This window comes from Octopus bimaculoides, chromosome 22 (genome assembly GCF_046866305.1).
Source record: "Octopus bimaculoides isolate indiv1 chromosome 22, ASM4686630v1, whole genome shotgun sequence".
Taxonomy (NCBI): Eukaryota; Metazoa; Mollusca; class Cephalopoda; order Octopoda; family Octopodidae; genus Octopus; species Octopus bimaculoides.
The window spans coordinates 9696713-9719212 of record NC_142949.1 but is presented as its reverse complement, the minus strand read 5'-3'; the positions used below and the strand labels follow the sequence as shown (position 1 = coordinate 9719212).

Here is a 22500-nt window from a genome sequence, read left to right as displayed (position 1 = left end):
AATCATGCTTTATGCTGTCCATTTGTGACGGTCTGACTCTAATATGATGAACATGGAGGAATGGTAAGCTGACATTTCCATGGAACAACAGTTGCTTTAATTACAAGCAACATTTCACTGTGTTTGGATTTTTACCATACGTATGTTGGTTCGAAACCTCACCTCATTGATTGTGTCTTTTTCTCCTGGCGAGAAAAATAAAAATAAAACAGAAAACGATACAATTAGCGACGGAAACAGTATTAATAAAAGGCAATCTTTAAAATGCAACATAACATGAATGCTTTCTTAGAACGCCGAAAACGGTCGTTTACCTTGAGAGATCCTCTCATATAGACATAGTCGTGATTTTGTATGATCTGGCAGTTCCGGCGACAATGCCAGTCGAATCTCGTTTGCTACGATATATATCTCTATTGGTGTCAAATGAAATCATACAGCTGTCTTACGTTAAATTAATAATGTCTAGTTTGACATAAATATTTCCTTTCCATAAAGTGTATTTCAATTTGAACTTCACTCTCAAAACTTAAAAGATGAAAATATAATTGGGAATATTAATATCTGATACAAATGGATTTTGATGTAACTTTAATGCGGTTGGTACTTTCATGAAATTATTTTTTTTTTCATTGTACATGATACACATTAAACTCGTTATCATCCTTTGCGTTTGTTCATTATTCCACGCAACTTTTTGCTATTGACGCCACCAAAACGAACAATATCATCGTTAAAGGCGTGAAATTGTTATGATTTTTGGACAATAACTGAAGAGGAAAGAGCATGTCCACATCTTGTGTGTGAATTTTCCGTTTGTTCCTTTCTCGTCCTTCGGTGCCATCTTTTGAATCTTATATAAGGAGTAACTGTAGAGCTTCCCGAACATAATCTGTTTTGCATATGCAAGTTTATAGTTTTTATACCTTAAACCCATCCTATTCTTTAGTTTTCTTCCTTTCCTTAACATTCTCCTATTTAATAAAAGACACCATTGAAAACATTTTGCTACAATATCATTTTCCATGTTATCGTCAACGAGCTCTATGCACAATGCCAACATTTTCTTATGCGACACCATTTCTTTCTTTTTCTTTTTTTTTTCACCACCTCTTTTAGAATTCTTTTAGAAAACTGGAGTTGCTTTCATTCCGAAACATAAAATGTACATAGAACCTTTCTTTAAAATGCATAAATTCTTATAATGAGGAAATGTTCAAAATAGAACAAGACAATATTACAAAGAAAAAAAAAAAGAAAAAACGATTGTAAGAAAACGATAACATAAAAGTTATTTTTTTTATAACATGACTCATTAGATATTGTAAAATGAGAGGCCTTCATAAAGTATGAATTGGTGGTTAAAGTGAGACACACGTTTGTGAATGTATTTCAAATTTCTTCTATAAAATAGACAATAATACATTCATTATTTGTGAACTTTTTATCATCTTTACATTATTATTATTGTTGTTGTTGTTATTATTGCACTTTCGCAAATAGACAGTATTTCCTAACAACTATTGCACTAAATAGAAATGTTGTACAATTATTAATTGTTGACGGAAACAAATGTTGTGATCTAAAAGAACTGCTCCGATTGCCAATTCCATATTCTTTGTAGTGATTTCGATGTCCTTTTCTTTTGTAACGTTTTTTTTTTACTTACAGTTCTACACCACATAACTCATAATGATATTGATAAAACCTACAAAGAAAAATACCCCCCACCATACTTGCTCTATATAATGTACTTTATCTATCTATCTATCTATCTATCTATCTATCTATCTATCTATGTGTGTGCATATTTAAACGGGTGTGTGTGCATAAATACATGCACATACAGACGTGTGTGTATGTATATGTATGTATATATATATATTTGGTAATGCAAACAGGAAAAATAGAACTCAAAATATGAGTATATGTATATTTTTATTAATATTTAGCAGATGCAACAGAGTGACTCAAGTTCTGAGTGTTTCGTGCGTCGACTTGATAAGTGCGAAGTGCCAACGTAAGAAACACTTCATCCTTGTATCGTTCTGTTGTTTCTGCAATATATATATATATATATATATATATATATATATATATATATATATATATATATGTTAAATAAAATGAGACAACAAAACCAAAGGTGTGTAGAATTTATAGGACATTTATAAAGAGACTGGTAGTCTTACAGCTGTTTCTGGGATATTAGGGATATGCCTTCAGCAGAGACAATACGAGAGAGTTACTAGAGGGAAATAGTAGAACTCAGTATAAGGAGTTATTTTGGAAGAGAATGGATATAGGAAGTATACAAGGAAATAAGAGAATAAAAATATATGTAGGATGTTACAGTTGCAGTTCCATTATCCAAGGAAGGTGGTGTGGAGAACGGGTAGATATGCTTCTTGTCCATGGTATGTAGATTCAGGTAGTTCATATTTTGTTATTACTAGTGGATATATATATATATATATATCGTGGCACTCCGTCGGTTGCGACGACGATGGTTCCAGTTAATCCGATCAACGGAACAGCCTGCTCGTGAAATTAACGTGCAAGTGGCTGAGCACTCCACAGACACGTGTATTCTTAACGTAGTTCTCGGAGATATTCAGTGTGACACAGCGTGACAAGGCTGACCCTTTGAATTACAGGCACAACAGAAAAAGGAAGTAAGAGTGAGAGAAAGTTGTGGTGAAAGAGTACAGCAGGGTTCGCCATCATCCCCTGCTGGAACCTCGTGGAGCTTTAGGTGTTTTCGCTCAATAAACACTCACAACGACCAGTTTGGGAATCGAAACTGCGGTCCTATGACCGCGAATCCGCTGCCCTAACCACTGGGCCATTGCGCCTCCACACCATTTGATGATTTAGGGACTTGTTCATCTGTAAGTAACTGCAAAAAACAAAACAAAAAAAAAGAATAGTAAAATTCAGACAACCCGCAAGCTTGTGATGTGAAACGAGAACACAACAAATTTCTATACATCATGACCATCCTCTTACAAAAACAGCATTGTTGTACAGGTATAGTTTCCTCACCGACTGCAACAATATTAAAGTGAACAAGCTTTTTTTTTTTCAAATGGAATTGAACGAGCTTTTGTAAAATGAAATTGAACGGAGTTTTATAGAATGAAATTATTATATAAAAAAGAATGGTATAAATTCTGTCATCTGCAGACCTATAAAAGAAATCGATAGAATCCATTTGTCACTAAATAAGAGAAAGGAATAAAAATATAGAGAAACCCGAGCATTATAGATTCTAACTAGCAAGCACTTTTACCATGAAGAGTAGCAGACTGGAGTGGGAAAATTCTGCTTTAAAATATTATATTAAAGATTAGATATGGATCCAGGACGAGCATTTGGTTTCTGCGAAAATGTAAAACTAAACAATTTTTTTTCTTCTGTTTCTTTCTGTGTATTTCGTTAAATTTTGTTTTTCGGCGACATTTTGCCCATTTACTTGCAAATAGAATTAAATAAAAATTGTTTTTTTTCTTTTCTCTAGAACCCCCCCCCCCCCCCCAAGCTGTCATGTAACACTTTGTGCCTGAAACTTAGTTTTAAAGAAATATATATTTAATAGAATTATAAATCACAAAAAGAACTTTTAAAAATGTTCACCAAGTCGCATTTACAGATTAAATAACGTGTGTGTATATGTGTGTAAATATGTATATGAGTGTTTGTGTGTATGTAACTATGCGTGTATATACGTTTCTCTCTCACACACAGATGCATATATATATATATATATATATATATATATAAGATTGATCTCGCTCATCTTACTGTAATGGCTTAGGATGTTGGACTTACTTTCCGATAAAAAAGATTAGTGAAACATGAAGCGGAAATACAGAAGGAGAAAATTGTGTGTGAGAGAGAGAGGGGGAGGGAGAAGAACAAAGTCTAGTTTGAAAGAATTATAACAAGGAAGCAGTTTAGTGATAATTGCCGGAAGTGGATCTAAGACACTTTACGTTTTCTGTCATAGGTTTTAGAGGAGTTCATGTTTGAGCAAGGACATAAGAACAATGAAGACACTTTTCTGTAACAGTTTCGATTAAACTAACACCATCCCTCCCCCATACAATCATTTCATTATAAAGTAATTGTGAGGTGGTGAAAAACAAAATTGAAGAATTTGCTGGTGAAATGCCTTGCGTTATTTATTTCAAGACCACGCTGATGTTTGGAAAAGGTTTGTCTTTCATCTATTTGGAATCAATGGAGTAAACTACCAGGCCAGAACGGTGGCTGAGTGGAATTGACATAGCGATGGAAGGGTGGATTTCTTGTGATATTTATCCCGGTTCTTTGTATTGTGAGTTCAAATCTCGCCATGTACTTATTTCTTCATTTGATTTCACAACGCCATCTGGTATTTCGGGTGGCTTCGGCCGAGAAAAGCATTCGGTTTAGACTTCCGGTTTAAGACTACCTTCCACTCTCCCAACAGTTCTGGGAGCCATGTAAAGGGTGACGGGCCCAGCCTATCGCTCCTGATCCTTAGGCCAGTTCCGGCCTCTCACACCTAACCTGCAATGTATTGCTAAAAATTTACAACCGCATCATCGAAATCTCGAAGCTATGAGGTAACGCATTATTACTTAAAACAATGTGAATAAATAAGCATTACATTTGACAAAGTAATCTGAATGCTGAAGGGTTGTAACAAAAAAATAGCAACAACAAACAAACAAATGTAAGAAAGAAACACTTTATAGTTATTAGCTCTATTTTTTTTTAAAATTTCAAATCCAGTCAACGAGTGAAGCAGTCCCGGCAATACACTGTAACCACAAATCAATTTCGACTGTGACACGCATGGTTAAGTTTATGAATTTATCTTTTGATTGTTTTTTCATTAGCCTGCGGCGATGCCGGAGCATCACTTTGAAGAATGTTAGCCGAACGAATCGAACCCACGATTCATTATATTTTTGTAAAGCCGGGTACTTATTCTGTCGGTTTCTTTTGCCGAAGTTAGCGGTTCGGCAAAAAGAGATTGTGGTTGTCCCCCATCAACGCTTCACAACCAACACCGGTTGTCAAATGGTAATGGACACACACACATACACACACACACACAAATTTGAATCTGGCGTGAATTGAACTCGGAACATAATGTGCTGGAACAGATGCCGCTACGCATTTTGTCCGACGCACTAACAATTGAACCTATCTATTAGACAAGTACTTTATTTTATCGATCCCGGAGAGATGAAAAGTACAGTTGACCGTGGCGAAATTTGAACTCACAACGTAAAAATCCGAAAGAAGTGTCGCTAAGCGTTTTGTCCGACGCTGTAACGATTCTGCCCCACTGCATCTCATATAGACACAAGGCCTGAACATTTGTGGGGAGGGGCTTAGTTTATAACACTAGTTTTGGTATTTGACTGGTACTTTGTTTTACCGACCCCGGATTTGAACTCGGAACATAAGGTATCGAGACATCAAGTAGCGTTGTCAAATCAAGTGACGAAATAAGTACTGCCCAATTAAACCATGACGAGATTTGAACTCACAATGCCAAGAATCATAAAAAAATATTGCTAGCTCTGTCAATTCCACTCGTCCACCGTTCTGGCCTGGTACATCGATCCCAACGCATTTTGTCCCATACTCTATCGATTCTACTGGTCTGCTACCATTTTGAATGAGTCACGCTGAGACTAATATAATATGGTCTTTATACAGCATCTTCGTGAGGTCTTGCATCATATCCAAGACAGACACAGCTTCAGTTTCTCTGTCTTTTAGTTCTGCATCATATCTAAAAATAACGAATGGTTTCCCCATGTAATTTTCACTATCCACATTACAATTTATTTTAAGATCTTCTTTCCTTAATTACTTGTTGCTGTTTGTAAACAACGATTACACACACCATCCCGCACAAACAATCACTACCCCACAAAAACACACATACATAAACCCGCAAAAGCACACACACCAACACGCACATACGAACACATACACATAATTCCGATAAATAATCAAAGTATTCCACAATCCAAGAAAATGGATGGAGAATATTTAATTATTCTTTTCCTGAGAACTTGGCCAGCGTGATTGAATTCGCGTTCCGTCAGAGGAAAATGCGTGACCAAGTTATTAGGAAACGGAAAATTTGTAAGATTACAAGTGTAGTAGATATCTTTTAGACTTGCTATAAAAATTGATCCCGTGTTTAAACGCCAACTTTCTTAACCATTTTATTAAAAGATCAAGACAATCGATTAACTTTGCCTTTCGCTAACATTGTCAGAATTCGATTTTTCCCCCAAAATTCAAGTCCGGTTCAGAAAAATTTGACCTACGAAAGAAAATTTAGACTTAGCGAGATGAATACGAAAATGTGGGAAATTTGACTGGCGACTGTTGGTGCTGCCATCTAGTAAGAGAGGGATAGAAAGAGGGTTTTTGGAGTAAGTGAGGGAGAGGAAGAAGGTTTACTAAGAAAAATAAGGGAGGTTGAAGTTACCCTTTAAAGGGAGAGAATAGTTCAGGGTTTATAACTTACTTTTTATTGCTATTATGAGATGTCTGTTTCTTATGAGTGAGAAAACATATGAAATAATATTTCCATATAATTCATTTTTCCCCTTCATTTTGAGTGTCCACGTGGCTGTATACGAAAATGTTTTGCCCTTATTACACGTTCTTCTGAATATTGGTTTTTAGAATTCCTCTGTATTACTGTAGAAAAACATAAAACAGGAATATTAGATGTTATTCCGAAAAACATTGCTGTAAAAGGGAGAATTCTTTCTTCATAAATTCGAAATACATGGAAAAAAATGTGAAGCGTGTATCTAACTTGTCACGAATAAAATATTGATTTCAAATTTTGACACTCGGTCAGCAATTTTGGAGGAGGGGCTACGTCAATTACATCGACCCCAGTGTTCAACTGGTAAGTCGATTTTATGGACCCTGAATCGAATGAAAGGCAAAGTCAGCCTCGGCGGAATTTGAACTCAGAACGGATGAAATGCCGCAATGCATTTTTCCCGGCGTGCTACCGATTCTGCCAACTTCACCCCTTTTAATTCCCATAATATTTTCAAATATTGGAACAAGGCCAACAAGTTCGGAAAGGGGCTAAGTCGATTACATCGACCCCATTGTTCAACTTGTACTTATATCATCGACCCCGAATCGGATGAAAGGCAAAGTCGGCCTCGGCGGAATTTGAACTCAGATCATAAAGACGAACGTGAAGAAATGCCGCAATGCATTTATCCCGGCGTGTTACCGATTCTGCCAGCTCACCACCTTACTACGAATAGTATTGGTTTCGCATTTTGGCACAAGACCAGCAATTTCGGGGGGAGGAAGTAAGTCGATTCCATCGACTCAGTGATAAACTGGTACTTATTTTATCGACCCCAAAATGGACGTAAGGCAAAGTCAACCTCGGCGGAATTTGAACCCAGAACGTAAAAACAGACGAAATGTCGCTAAGCATTTCGCCCGGCGTGCTAATGGTTCTGCCAGTTCACCGCCTTGTCACGAATAATATTGACGAAACTTACGAATGGTGTTATTAGTTTTACCTGTTACTAATAAAGAACTACAGGTACATTTCCGAAACCTTGAGTCAACATAGCCATATTAATTTAATGGCTACTATAAATATTATAAAGACTTAGTGTTTGTCTCCCAACGCTTGACAAACTGCGTTTGGTTCTTTACGTTCTCTCAACTTCGCTATTCAGCGAAAAACCGATAAAACAAATGCTCATCATAAAAATTGTAAATACTGGGGTTGTATTTGTTCGACTAAATTCGTGAAGACTGCTCCGGATTGGCCGCAGTCCAATGGCTGAAACAAGCAGAAGAATCCTATATTGTGCTGACGCATACAAAACGGGTTTTGTTGACAATGGATATTATATTGTATGCCTCTCTCATTTCCCAGCTGAGGTAGATTAATTTTATTACTTTTGATCATGAATCACTTTGTTAAACAAACCTTCACTAACATTGTTCTGATAAATATCTTATGAATATAATAATTGCGTTGGGAAAACAATTCTTACCTGATTACGCGACTTTTTCATCCATTTTTTTTTCTATCTCGTGTTTAGAACTAAGAACATGAAGAGAATATGGCGAAATTCAAGTGTTTTATCAAATTTTCAGAAAATATTCAAAACAAGAAAGCAAAATATGAGAAAGATTGCGATAATTTGTATATAGCTGAATAAATCCTGATACGTATAGCTTTTTTGGCACCAACCTCCCTCTCTCTCATTCACTGTCCCTCTTTCTCGCTCTCTGATATATTTTGTCAATAAGTTGCTAAAAGCACCCAAACTTGTTCTTTGAGTAACTGCTGATAATTCGATTCAGTATAATGTGTCTCCACACTCACACATACATATGTGTGTGTATATATATATATATATATATATATATATATATATATATATATATATATAATGTGTGTGTGTGTGTGTGTATTTCTATTTTTAGCAATGTTTGAGAATGTTATACTGGATTAGAAAAAAAAAGATTTTATGATCCTCTGTTATGGTTTCAATATACTGTTGTCGATCTCTATATATTTTATAGAACTTCAAAATGTGAGTTAAAATTGAAAAGACGTAAGTTTAACAATAGGTTTTTTAGAAAACGCTATATCGAAATTGCTTGAAGATAAGACCAGGGCAACTCTGATATTATTATTATTATTGTTGTTGTTGTGTAGTGTACTTTTTAACATCGTTTCTACTATCAAATCCCACTTTCGTTTCTCCACAATCCAAACAAAGTGACAAAGTAAGGCGGCGCGTGAAACATTGCGAATAATGGCGGTTCTTGTTTTACCAGCATCCACAATTTTTAATGGGAAATCTCCTGGCTCAGTGGTTAGGTTGCTGCTGCTGCACTCACGATCATAATATTATGGGTTCGATTCTTGGACAATGCAGTTCGATATGTTTTTGAGCAAAACACTTAATTTCACGCTACTCCCCTCCACTCAACTGTAAATGACTTCTAACAACAGCAGGGAAGTTAACCCTGCGACGGACCGGCGTCACGTCCAGTGGAGAATGTCGTAATCTCCGTCAGCTTTACGCTGGGGGAACCGGGCTCTGCTACAGCAGCTGTGTGAGTTCTAGAACTGGACGAGGACATAAGCCTATATCTAATAACTATTAAAGTATCGTATATGTGTGTGTTCCCCATTATTGTTGATAATTAAACACAGATGCAGGAATGGCTGTGTGGTAAGAAGTTCCCTTATCAACCACATGGTTCCGGGTTCAGTCCCACTGCATGGCACCTTGGGCAATTATCTTTTACTTGTGCCTCGGGCCGACTAAAGGTTTGGGAATGGATTTGGTAGATGGAAACTGAAAGAAGCCTGTCGTATATATAAGTAAATATATACATCTATGTGTGTGCGTCTGTGTTTGTCCTCCCCATCACCACTTGACAACCGGTGCTGGTATGTTTACGCCCCCGTAATTTAGCGGTTCAGCAAAAGAGAACAGATAGAATAAGCACCAGGTTTTAAAAATAAGTACTGGGATCGATCCATTCGACTAAAAATTCAAGGCGGTGCTGCAGCATGGCCGCAATCTAATGATTGAAACAGATAAAAGATAAAAGAATGATACTTGAGAAAAGAAAATAACAACACATTACGAATACTTTGCGTCACGAGTTGTTAATGTAAATACGTTTTTGTTTTTTTTCAATACTACATTGAATTGAATTACCATATTCATTCGTGTATAAGGCGCACTATTTTAGATTCGATTTCAACGGGGTCGGTGGTGAAAACTGGGGTGTCACTTATACACAGGGAAAAGCCGATATCGATCAAATTTGAATATGAAAATAAGAAACTTTGTATCACTATTTAACTCCGAATTATGGGTGCGACTTGTACACGAATAATTACAGTAGATGGCTTACAGTTTACATTTCAACTCGAAACGCCAGTAAAAATCCCGGCCTGCGAAGGTCAAAGCCATTTTTCCAGATCATTGTTTATTGCCCGTAGCCGTCACTTCCAAGCGAGTGTGACCCACTAGCTGGCGAATAGTTTTAAGCGCCGGTGTAATTGCGAGTAGACATAAATATCCAACCCCGCCCACGTCACCTCAGTTCTACCCAGCCTGGATCCAAAGGGATATTGAGGATGTATCTGAAGGGAAAGAGGGTGGTACTAACCCTCAACGGGTACCCACCTATAGATGAGAGTAGGCTGGATGAAAGTAGAATGAAGTGCCGTGCTCAAAGACACAACATGATGCCTAGCCCAGATATCGAAACCACGACCTCACTATAGTGAGATCAAATACGTTGACAGATATAAGCTTTTTTTTTTCTTTAAAATTAAGCGTACACTAACGCACACATATACTGAGGCACGTACACAGGCATCAGTGCACACACACACACACAGACTCTTTACAGATGTAGACACGCTGTACCATAAAAAGGTTTGTTGGAAGAAAGTCGTAATTCATAATTCACCAATGTTTCTATATTGGATCAAAGATTGACATGATTAAAGACTTACTATGAAAAACATCATAAAGGACAAACGCCACAAATATATAGAGACTCTGTATAACTAATAATTATCTTTTCCGTTACTCTTTAAGTATTTTCGTTTCCTTCGTTCGCAAACGCTTTGACTGCGTAATTAAATGTCATGGTCATTCCCGTAAAATTGGTTTCATATTTGGCACAAGGCGTGAAATTTTGTGGGATGGGGGCAAGTTGATTACATCAACTTCAGTGCTAAATTGGTACCTATTTTATCGATCCAGAAAAGATAAAGTCGACCTCAGCGGAATTTGAACTCTGGATGTAAAGTCAGACGAAATGTCGCTAAGCATTTTGCCCGGAGTGCCAGCTCGCCGGCTTTTTTTATTTTTATTTCTGTAATATTGTTTTTAAATAAGACAGCAAGCTGGTAGAAACGTTAGTACACCGGGCGAAATGCTTAGCGGTATTTCGTCTGTCTTTACGTTCTGAGTTCAAATTCCGCCGAGGTTGACTTTACCTTTCATCCTTTCAGGGTCGATAAATTAAGTACCAGTTACGCACTGGGGTCGATGTAATCGACTTAATCCGTTCGTCTGTCCTTGTTTGTTCCCTCTATGTTTAGCCCCTTGTGGGCAATAACGAAATAGGTATTTCGTCAGTCTTTATGTTCTGAGTTCAAATTCTGCCGAGGTTGACTTTACCTTTCATCCTTTCAGGGTCGATAAATTAAGTTCCAGCTGCGTACTGGAGTCGATCTAATTGATTGGTCCCCTCTCTCAAAATTTCGGGCCTTGCGTCTAGAGTAGAAAAGAATATTGTTTTTAGATATTGGCAAAAGGTCAGCAATTTCGGGGCGGTGTTAAGTCGATTACACCGAGCGCAGTACACAACCAGTACTTAATTTATCGACCCCGAAAGGATAAACGGTAAAGTTGACCTCGGCGGAATTTTTGAACTCAGAACGTAAAGACGGACGACATGTCGCTAAGCATTTCGTCCGGCGTGTCAACGTTTCTGCCACTTCACTGCCTTTCTTTCTCGTTGTATTGATACTTATCTAAGGCAGCGAGCTGGCAGAAACGTTAGCAGGCCGGGCGAAATGCTTAGCGTCATTTCGTCCTCCTTTTTATGTTCTGAGTTCAAATTCCGCCGAGGTCGACTTTGCCTTTCATCCTTTCAGGTTCAATAAATTAAGTAGCAGTTGCGTACTGGGGTCGATCTAACGGACTGGCCTCCTCCCCGAAAACCTCGGACTCTGTGCCTAGAGTAAAAAAGAATTTCGATACTTATCCACCAAAAAGATGGGGGGGGGGGGGGGAAAGAATTTCTGTATCGGCAACACTTTTTCAGTACGTCTCTTGCTGGAAGAGTTTTCAAATCCACCACTAAAAGTATTTGGTTCTTGTTCTGTAAGCAATACTTGATGAAATATATCAAAAATAGATAAGTTGAAAAAGTTTCTTTTCTGTAAAAAAAAAAAAAGGGGGGAATGAGGAGTCACTGCGGGTATCTCCACTTCTCGTAGGATAAGGTGAGGTTTTCTTTTCAAAGCCGCAGGAGCAAGAAGCACTTTCCGTAGTTAACGGTAGTAAAATTGTGAATCGATAGACCTGCTGCTTTCCGCGTTCAAAGAGTTAAATAGATCTATTTTTCTATTTCTTCAGTACGTGTTTCGGGCGTGAGATTGCGGCGATACTGGAGCACCACCTTGAAGAACATTTTAGTCGAATGAATCGACCCCAGCAATTTATCTTTTTTTTTTTTAAGCTTGGTACTTATTCTATTGACCTATTGCCGAACTGCTCAGTGACGGGGGAGGTAAGCACACCAACACCGGTTGTCTAGCAGTGATCACACACACACACACACACACACACACACACACACACACACACACACAGGCACGCACGATGGGCTTCTGACAGTTTTCGTCTACCAAATCCACGCACAAGGCTTTGGTCGGTCCGAGGCTACAGTAGAAGACATCTGCCCAAGGTGTCCTGCAGTGGGCGTGAACCCGGAACCATGTGATTGGGAAGCAAGATTCTTACCATACAGACACCCCTTTGCCTATCCACAACTTTCATTACGTTTCTTTGGAAAAGTTCTTCGCTCTTTGCTATCGAAACTTCCGTAAAGCATTTACCGTTCTTTTAACTGACATCAACTCCGCTGTTTCTCCCTTATTTTCCTCATTAACATGTAAAAACTTGTTGAATGGTGAGGAGGGATTCTTTTATGTTTCAGCCTAAAGGCAGTGGCAATTCTGGGGCACTTTTGATGTTTTTATTTTTAGGGCAGGGTCATGTGCTTGAGAAGTTCGCCTTGCAATCCTGCTGTTATAGTTTCAGTCCTACTGCGCAGTATCTTGGACGAGTGTCTTCTTCTCTAGCCCTACGACGGCCAATGCCTTGTGAGAGAATAGATTGGTAGAAAGAAACTGTGTGGAAGCCCGTTACATGTTTGAGTATATGTGCTTATTCGAGTGTGTATACGCATTCACACGCGCACACACAGATATTCCTCTGAGTGTTTTCAAGCCACCGCTTGACAACACCCATTGTTGGTTTGTTTATGTCCCGTAGCATAGCAATTTGTCAAAAGGATCCGACAGATTAAGCACCGGACTTAGAAACGTAAGTACGGGGTTCGATTTGTCCGACCGTTTCCTTCAAGTGCCCCAGCATGGCCACATTCCAATGACTAAAACAAATAAGAGAGTAGTAGTAGTGGTAGTAGTAGTAGTGGTAGTAGTAATAGTAGTAGTAGTAGTAATAGTAGTGGTGGTGATGATGATGACGATAATAATAATAATAATAATAATAATAATAATAGTAGTAGTAGTAAAGCAGTGGAATAGAGAAATGGGATAACTGTAAGACTCATTTCAATTTTTCTCTTTACATTTATGAGTTCAAATCCTCCCAGAATCGCCTTTAGATTTTTAAAAAAGTTTTATTTTATTATATCCATCTGGGCGCCGGGGTTCAGATTGTCAAGGGTTGGAGTCGATTAAACGGACTGTCTTCCCTCTTCTCGAATATTTCGGGTATTAATGCCATTTATGAAAGAAAGCATCATGATTACATTTCATCTTTCAATATCCTGTATTTCTGTTAGAACCAAACTGAAACATTGGAAGAAGCCGTCATCACTAAGCGGGTGACGACAAGACAAGTTAAGATGATTAATTCACGAATAAGCTTACAATCAGAATCTTGTTGCTTGGAAGCCAATAAAAAAAAATAAAAAGTTTCACATAATTTTCTTGTATATTATCTCTTTTCTATTCTCAATATTACTTCTTCCTAATTATATTCTGGTGCTGTTGTTGCTGTTCTTATTGTTTCAGCTTGCATACTTGTGTGTGCGTGTGTGTGTGACTCTGTGCGTGTGTGTGTGTGTGTTGATTAATTAAATTAATTACTAGATGGGGTGTAGATATGTGGATGTGCCAAAGTACTTTTACGCTTTCCAAGTGCCGCCTCTCTCTCTCTCCTATCTCTGTGGCACTTGCGCACACACACACGCACACACGAAGACTCGCAGTCTGACAAAATGAGGTATACACACACACACACACACACACACACACACACACACATACTGACATGCGCGCATTAATATATACAGACACACAACGCAATACAACACACACACACGCACACACACACATACTGACATGCGCGCATTAATATATACGCACACACACACACACACACACACACACACATACTGACATGCGCGCATTAATATATACAGACACACAACGCAATACAACACACACACACACACACACACACACATACTGACATGCGCGCATTAATATATACGCACACACACACACACACACACACACATACTGACATGCGCGCATTAATATATACAGACACACAACGCAATACAACACACACACACACACACACACACACACACACATACTGACATGCGCGCATTAATATATACGCACACACACACACACACACACACATACTGACATGCGCGCATTAATATATACAGACACACAACGCAATACAACACACACACACACACACACACACACACACTGACATGCGCGCATTAATATATACGCACACACACACACACACACACACACTGACATGCGCACATTAATATATACAGACACAACCCACACGAACACAGCACAACACATAAAGACACTCTCACACACATAAATATACGTTGGCACACGCATACACACTTTCACACAAATGCACGTACTCACATGCGCTCACACGAGCACTCACTCAAACACACGCAATTACACATTCAGGCGCCTACATAGATGCATATTCACACACGCACACGCACTGACATGCACACATATGCGTTCACACGCATTCACACATGCGCTGACACGCACACACGCACACACGCACTGACACGCACACAAATGCGTTTACACAAGCGAGCATGTGCATTCATACATACACGCATACACATGCGCTTACACAAGCGAGCATGTGCACTCATACATGCGCTCACACATAAAACATTCACCCACAGGAAATAAAAAGAAGAAAGAAACAGAAGCAATTTGATCCACAGAACTGTAAAAGGAAATATTGAACAGTTCTTGTATGGTAAATCTATAAACTACTCCAATTGCAGGAATCGGAAAAACAGGCTCTCCTTCACAGATGTAGGTCGCAACACATGCATTATTATTGCGAAGAATACTAAGTTCTAGATTTTGTTAGCATATGACATAAGTGAAAGTCATTGGAAGAATCCAGGTTTTGGTTTCCACTTACTATCATTATTCTCCTTCCCCACCACCCAGCATTAAGTTTAACCGAGAAATGAATATACGCCACTGCATCCTCTTCACTTCCTTTAAAATAATCGTCGCAGAAATACGTAAAATTATTCCTGTGCTTTAAATTTATAAGATGTTTTTTTTTTTTATTCGGTTTGTAAGATTCTTAATGTAAACATACGGGTATCGAAACAGAACGTGTTGTTTCAGGAGGGTCATTATGTCAATCATAAGCACATGCACTGGTTGAATTTCACTTCTTTTATTCTCGTCAGTCAACTAGTTAACCATTTAACCAATCAGTTGCTTGATTAGTCGTTCGGCCAATCAACCAATCGATTGGTTAAATAGTTAACTGGTTGACTTACTACTAATAAAGATGATGATGGTGAAAGAAGTGAAATATAAGTAGTGCGTGTGTTGAGATAATGGCCCATCCAAGATATTAAAAATTTCATATGACATTATTTCGAAGATGCAGGCATAGCCATGTGGTTAAGAAGTTGGCTTCTCAATCACACATTTTCGAGTTCACTCCGACAGTGTGGCATCTCTGGTGAATGTCTTCTACTATAACTTCAGGTCAGTTAAAGACTTGAGAGCGAATTTGGTTGACCGGAACTGAAAGAAGCCCACTTGTTTTTGTGTTTGTTTGTTTGTATGTGTGTATGTATGTATGTATGTATGAATGCATGCATGCATGCATATGCGTCTGTGTGTATCTATCTATCTATCTATCTATCTATCCGTATGTGCATGCATGCATGCGCGCTGCATTAACTCTGGTGCGTTGACGAACAGAAGGTAAACTTGTCAAAATACATTTTATTTTAAGAACAGACATTCATAAAATTAGCAATCCGGAAAATTTGCTTTCTCTCTTTCTTTTCAACAAAATTGTTTCTTAAAAATAGATTAACAATAAATGTGAAGGTCAAGTCAGACTGAACAACTCAAAGAATGTTGATGAATGCCAAGAGAAAAGTAAACCGAAAATTCAAAGAATATTTGCATGTTTTCAAAACTATCAGCTGTAGCAGAAGAATCTGAAAGAGCTGCATCGGTACCAGCAACCGTGTTAGATTTTTCTATCATTGTAAACTACTTTCTTTCGTTGATAGCGAAAGCTCGAGAGGATTTGAGAAATCTCTGTGATTTCATTCTAATCCTAGAAGGAAGCTTTCAGCTCCGATTTGTCGATACTATTAGCTGCGGTTCGTTTAGCTTATGAAATAACTAGTACGAAACAACTTTTAGCGGCGTTAACAAGATATTTTAGACATTATCTGTCGATAACTTTTCTGAGTAGCTTTCAAAATTAAACAAGGTTAAACTATTTTCCGTTCTGATGTAAGTGTTTTTTTTACATCTTGTTATAGATTCTATATTGGCAAGCGCAGAGAAAATTCGTTATATTTACTTAAGAAGCCTCTTCAATTGCCAGTATTAATGAACGCCTCTGATTCTTCTGATCATTTCCGCTCTTCAGCATATTTGCAGTTTTGCAGCTTCTACTTTATTTTTCTTCCTTTGTTTTGGTCTCAATGATCGTCCTTCACGTTTTATCTTTTCCAAAGTTGCCAACGTTCATCTCCTATAATACCATTTATATGAACAATCAAATGAATATTCAATACACAAAGTATAATATATAACCAGAAAAATACCACTGAATACTTGAATAATTAAATGCAACCCTAGAAAAAAAGAACTAAAATTGTACCCTAGTTGTCTTTCCTTCTGTTTATTCGCTCTCTTCCTCATTTTCGGGTTCCACGCCGTTCTTTCGATTACATCGTCTCTCTAACTCTGATGCCTCACCGACATGTTTCATACGGAGATCATATATTTGGCACAGCCGTTTTGGCGCCGCCTATTCGGCGTCGCTGATTCGAGGCAGACTTATTTGACTGCAGACGTTTTAATGCTTCTGCTGTTCTCTCCACTATATTTCTCTGCGTTTGTGCGAATAGATTTCTCTTCGTGTGTATGAAAAGAGAGAAAGTATTTATTCAATCATGTTCAATTAATAAATTATAATGTCTCTCTCCTCTACCTTTATGTGTATATTTCTAGGCGCGCGTGCGTGCATACGTGTGAGTGTGTAAGTATGTTTGCCTCCCGTGCCAAAAAATACTGTTGCCAAAACAGCTTCAGTGATCAGTCAGCCGTGCCAAATCGCCAGCGTCCAATCAGCTGCGCCCAATTGTTACATTCCCGTTTCACATTGTGATTCCTTTTGCCTTATGTTCCACTTCTCTCTCTCTCTCTCTCTTTCTTCTCATTCTATTCATTCATTCTGTATCTTCAGTAACGTGTTTCTGACAAAGGATTTTCCCCAGAATATTAAATTTTTTTCCTCTTCTCCTCATTGGAAGCCAATACATTCCAATATTGAATCGCCTGTGGTTTGTAAATGATGTGTCCAACGAAACTAAAATTGGAAATCGCTAATCAGATAATTTGCCTAATTGCATCCAGGACATCAGAGACACAATATTATCCTCCGCTCTTCTGACAAACCGAACCAAGACTTGTTTCACAAAAATAAAGGGTTATTTATTATTTATAACGTCTCTAATAAGTGTGGGCAGGCATAATTACGTGGCTGAGACGTTAGCTTTGCACCCATACAGTTTTGAGTTCAATCTCATTGCGAGGCACCTGGACCAGCTGTCGTTATACTATGGCCGTAGTCCGATTAATTCTTTGTGAGTAAATTTGGTTGACGGAAACTGTGTGGAAACCCGTTTTCAATGTATGTATGTGTGAGACGAGTCCTTATTAGAGTTTATGTCGAGTAAATAATATTCTATGTTCTAACACAACATCCACATTGAGTGAGGGTGGATATTACCTTTTGGTATTCATACTGCTTCTGTCGCTATAATATATGTGTGTGTGTGTGTGACTTTGTGTTCGTCTCCACACCACTTGACAACCGGTGTCGGTTTGCTTACGTCCCCGTAACGTAGCGGTTTGGCGAAAGAGGGTAATAATTACGAGACTAAATAACGAACTGGGATCGATTCTTTTCGACTAAACGCTTCAGGGCGGTGCCTCATCACAGCCACAGTCCGAGTGAAAGAGTAAAGAGCTGTAACTGTGTTACAAGTTCAAGCCCTGCCGTCGGTCAGCTTTAACTTTCATCTTTCTAGAGACGATGAAATAAAATACCAGTCGTATATATGGTGCTTTATAACAATGTAACCTTTAAAATTCGGGAAATGGTTGCGTGAATACTTGTCAAACAGGAAAACACCAAATAAATAAAATGCCTTTTTCTTAAGAGTAATTTTTATACTTATTTTCGTTTAATATAGATACAAGATCTATAATAATTGTTAGTCGTTCACACAAAATTCATAATTTCATTATGGAAAAGTGCCATAAATATATTCTCTTTCCTTTGCATCCATCGAGAGTATAAATTCGTTTGAGATTTCCACATTGTACGAACGTACATCAATTGATGATGTCCTCTGTTCTCTAATTAAACATCAATTGATGATGTCTGCCGTTAACAAAAACCAGGCCATTCCCAGGCAATGTACTTCCTGTCCTTTAGGATCCGAGTTCAAATCCTGCTTTAATGTACATCATCCCGGAATCGGTAAAATACAGAACCAGTTATGAACTTGGGTTAATATAATAATCCTAGAAAGCATCATATATTGAAATAGAATCATAATCCATAATCTAGGCGGCACAAGGCCTGAAACTTTTATGCGGGGCTAATTGTTTTCACGACGCCAATGCTCAACTAATATTTATTTTATCGGCCTCCAAGGCTCAACTGGTACTTATTTTATCGATCTCGAAAGATGAATGACAAAGTCGCTCTCGATAGAATTTGAGCTAAGGGCATAGAGACGGACGAAATGCCATTAAGCCTTTTTTGCGGCGCATTAACGATCTTGCTAGCTCGTCTTAATAACAACAATAATAATAATAATCCTACCTACTGTAGGCACAAGGCCTGAAATTTGAGAGGAGGGGACTAGTCGATTACATCGACTCCAATGCGTAGCTGGTACTTATTTTATCGACTTCGAAAAAAATAAAAGACCAGGCCGACCTTGGCAGAATTTGAACTCTAAACATTTAATGTGCTAACGATTCTGCGAGCTTGTCATCTTTTTAAATGGAATTACAACAGAAGAGAAAGACTACATCATTCGCATTTGGTTAATTAGATAGACAGAAGCTAAATACGTTTGGTACCTGACATAATGAGAAATATTCTTTAGAGCAAAACTTATTTCAAATTGAAAACGATATATTTTTCTTGTTGCTTAAATTGTCATAACGGAGATAATTGAAAAGTTGTGTTATTGCGTAATCCAAGTGCATGTTCTTCCTCAAATGCACCAAAAGCAGTAATATACGAACCATATTTTATTGAAGAACAAACACACGCACAAAATAAAAGGAAAAAAATCGTGTTAACAGAAATTACAGGATTAAAAGAATTGTGCTTTTCTGTTGAAATGTTAGAGTATCAAAAAATGCAAACGGTTTTCGTTGATGTTAACAACATTATACAAATCTCTTTTTTTTTTTGTTTTTTAGCTACAATTTTCTGTCAGGAAGTTTTACGTATTTTAAAACTTCGAAAAAGTTTCAGATTGGAGATGATGTATTTTGATAAATGACGCAGTTCTTAAAAATTTGGATGGAATCATAGACAAATTCTAGATGTCTTATAAGATAGATAAGCTGAATTTATCTAAGTCTACGTTATCCCATCATTCCTTAGTTATATATATATAAAAAAAAGTGTAAATTACATCACGTATATAAATGAATCAACTGTCCATCTCACCTCATAGAACTGTGTGTCTAGTCCTAATTAGTTATTTAACACGACTTTAATGGTTCTATTGTTTAATGGTTCTAAGAGCGCGGGCTACTTACCCCAAGATTCTGAGTTCGATTTCAGGCAGTGACCTGAATAATAATGATAATAATCATATCGAAAGATACCATAGGAATGAGAACCCAAGTTCAAACTTTCCCCACGACACCCGATGTAGGCTGGAGGGTATATCAGCCGAAACGTTATGTTAACAACAAACAAGATGAGGACAAATGTCCATCAAATGTAAATAATGTAAAAGTTTAATGGGTTTTTAAAAAAATTATACATACTTAATGGAAGCATTGATAAAACATCTATCTATCTTTAGAAATAATACATTTTTAAATCTCTCAGAGATATCTTCGACTAAAAAACCCTTTAAGGCGCTGCTCCAGCGTGGCCGCAGCCAAATGACTGAAGCACGTAAAAGAATAAATGAAAAGAATGAAGGCGCAGGCATGGCTGTGTGGTAAGAAGCTTGCTCACCAACCACATGGTTCCGGATTCTATCTCACTGTATAATACATTGTGCAAGTGTCTTCTACCATAGTCTCGGGCCAACCAAAGCCTTGTGAGTGGATTTGGTAGACGGAAACTGAAGGAAGCCAGTCGTATATATATATACATATGTGTATGTGTGTATCTTTGTGTCTCTGTCTGAGACACCACCACCGCTTGACAACCGGTGTTGGTGTGAGTGCGTCCCCGTAACTTAGCGGTTTGGTAAAAGAGAATAGATAGATTTATGTACCAGGTTCGCGTCAAGAATCAGGCAAACTTGATACAAAAGCGAAATATTCCTATCTTTATTTCTTCGATATTCTTTGTCAGTTAAATTTAGATTTTTTTTTTGTTTTTTTTATTTTTTATTAACTGCAAACTTTCTGTTCTTCAGTAGAACAGCGTTCTTCTGCTATTTGATGCCTTCCAAAGGTTACAACAAATATTTTAAAGAACTGGAGTGAGAAGAAAGGAAGTTAGCATCTCAAGTCTGTGACAAAGGAAGTCTCATTAGACGAACAGAAACGTTACTATGAGTAGAACCACGAAAAAAAAATTACATAAATAAAGAAAATAAAAAAAAAAAAAAAAGAAGTTAAACTCGCCCATTCAGTACAGTATGGTAGTGTTTGTCTTGAAGAAATGTGCTAATTTCTACAGTTCTGCTGTTTAAAGTCTGCTGCGAGGCTGTGTTATTTAATGGTGACCTCCTAGAATGTTCGTTGTGCGTCATAAGATGCAAATTCCGTTTAACTCCCTCCTTATCACCCTTCCACTCACAATTATCCATCTTTTAATTTATCTTCTTCCGGACTCTCGTCTCGTCATCATTTTTCTTCTTTTTGCTCTCTTCCTGTATAATTTTCTTCGAAATTTTTATCTAATAAAAACGTGATATTTCAAAGGCAACTTCTTATACACACACACACACACACACACACACACATAAATACGCACTCATTCACTCTCACCTACACATACATACTTAGATGCGCTCGCACACAGATGCCTTCACGCATGCGCGCGTATCTGTGTGTGTGTGTGTGTGTGTGTGATTATATACGCATTGAAAGCTTGTGGGTAGATTGTTGACGAAATTGACGATCGATTATGGAATATACGAGAGTGTCACTTTGATGAGGCTAACCAAAATTTCATGAGAGAAGTAGAGAGAGCCTATTGCCGATAATTGGTTTGCTTAATTAGGAATTAAAACGTGTAGAATTTATAATTTTGTGTCTGTTGTTGGTTTGAATTCAATACTTCTACTACTCATAACATAAGTTATGGGCCATTACTGGCCCGGATCATGTCTAACTCAATAACTCCTCCTGACGTGCTATTTTAACCTTCTACCTATCCGAAGTGGTTTCCTTAAGTTAGTCCTAAATGCCCATGCGTGTATTTAAACTTTTAGCTAGGCTTTGTTTTATACGTTCCAAGTAATATGAAGCTTTCTTTTCCTAAGTCCCAAGTTAATCAAGTTGTTGAAATAAATTGGGAAAGTGTATTATATATGATGCATGGATGCCAGGAATACATGGCCTGTGCATCTCATGTAATATACAGAAGAGGCAAAGGGTTAAAAGGCTGTGTTAGAAGAGACAGTGAGACATTGGTGAGTTATGTTATACAAAACATGTCTTTATAGAGAGACTGTAATATTAACTCTTTGCCTTTCCAAAGCAATTTCATAAGTTTGTTCTAAACGTCTGTCGTTGTTTTTCAAACCTTTAGTTAACCCTTGTTTCATACGTTCGGACTAATAAAAAAGCTTTCCTTTCATAAGTCCCAAATCACTCTGGTGGTTGAAAAAAGAAAT

At 37.7% G+C, this 22500-nt stretch overlaps 1 protein-coding gene and 2 long non-coding RNA genes across 7 annotated transcripts in view; 1 reads left to right on the top strand and 2 right to left on the bottom strand.

The window, feature by feature from the left end:
• Window positions 1-2035, bottom strand: part of LOC149131398 (uncharacterized) — a 2253-nt gene extending 218 nt beyond the window's left edge. The window contains exons 1-2 of the long non-coding RNA XR_016237925.1: window positions 315-2035; window positions 1-185 (exon numbers count right to left, since the gene is read on the bottom strand). The exon at window positions 1-185 is cut by the window's left edge and continues 218 nt beyond it. This is a non-coding gene — a long non-coding RNA (uncharacterized LOC149131398). The remainder of the gene's footprint in view (window positions 186-314) is intronic.
• LOC106878540 (uncharacterized) overlaps window positions 1-22500 on the top strand; it is a 333146-nt gene that overhangs the window by 141683 nt on the left and 168963 nt on the right. The gene's annotated exons all lie outside the window — the stretch shown is intronic.
• On the bottom strand, window positions 2353-8384 carry LOC149131397 (uncharacterized). The gene is made up of 2 exons (XR_016237924.1): window positions 8067-8384; window positions 2353-6720 (listed from the first exon to the last, which is right to left on the bottom strand). It is a non-coding gene; the product is annotated as an uncharacterized LOC149131397 (long non-coding RNA).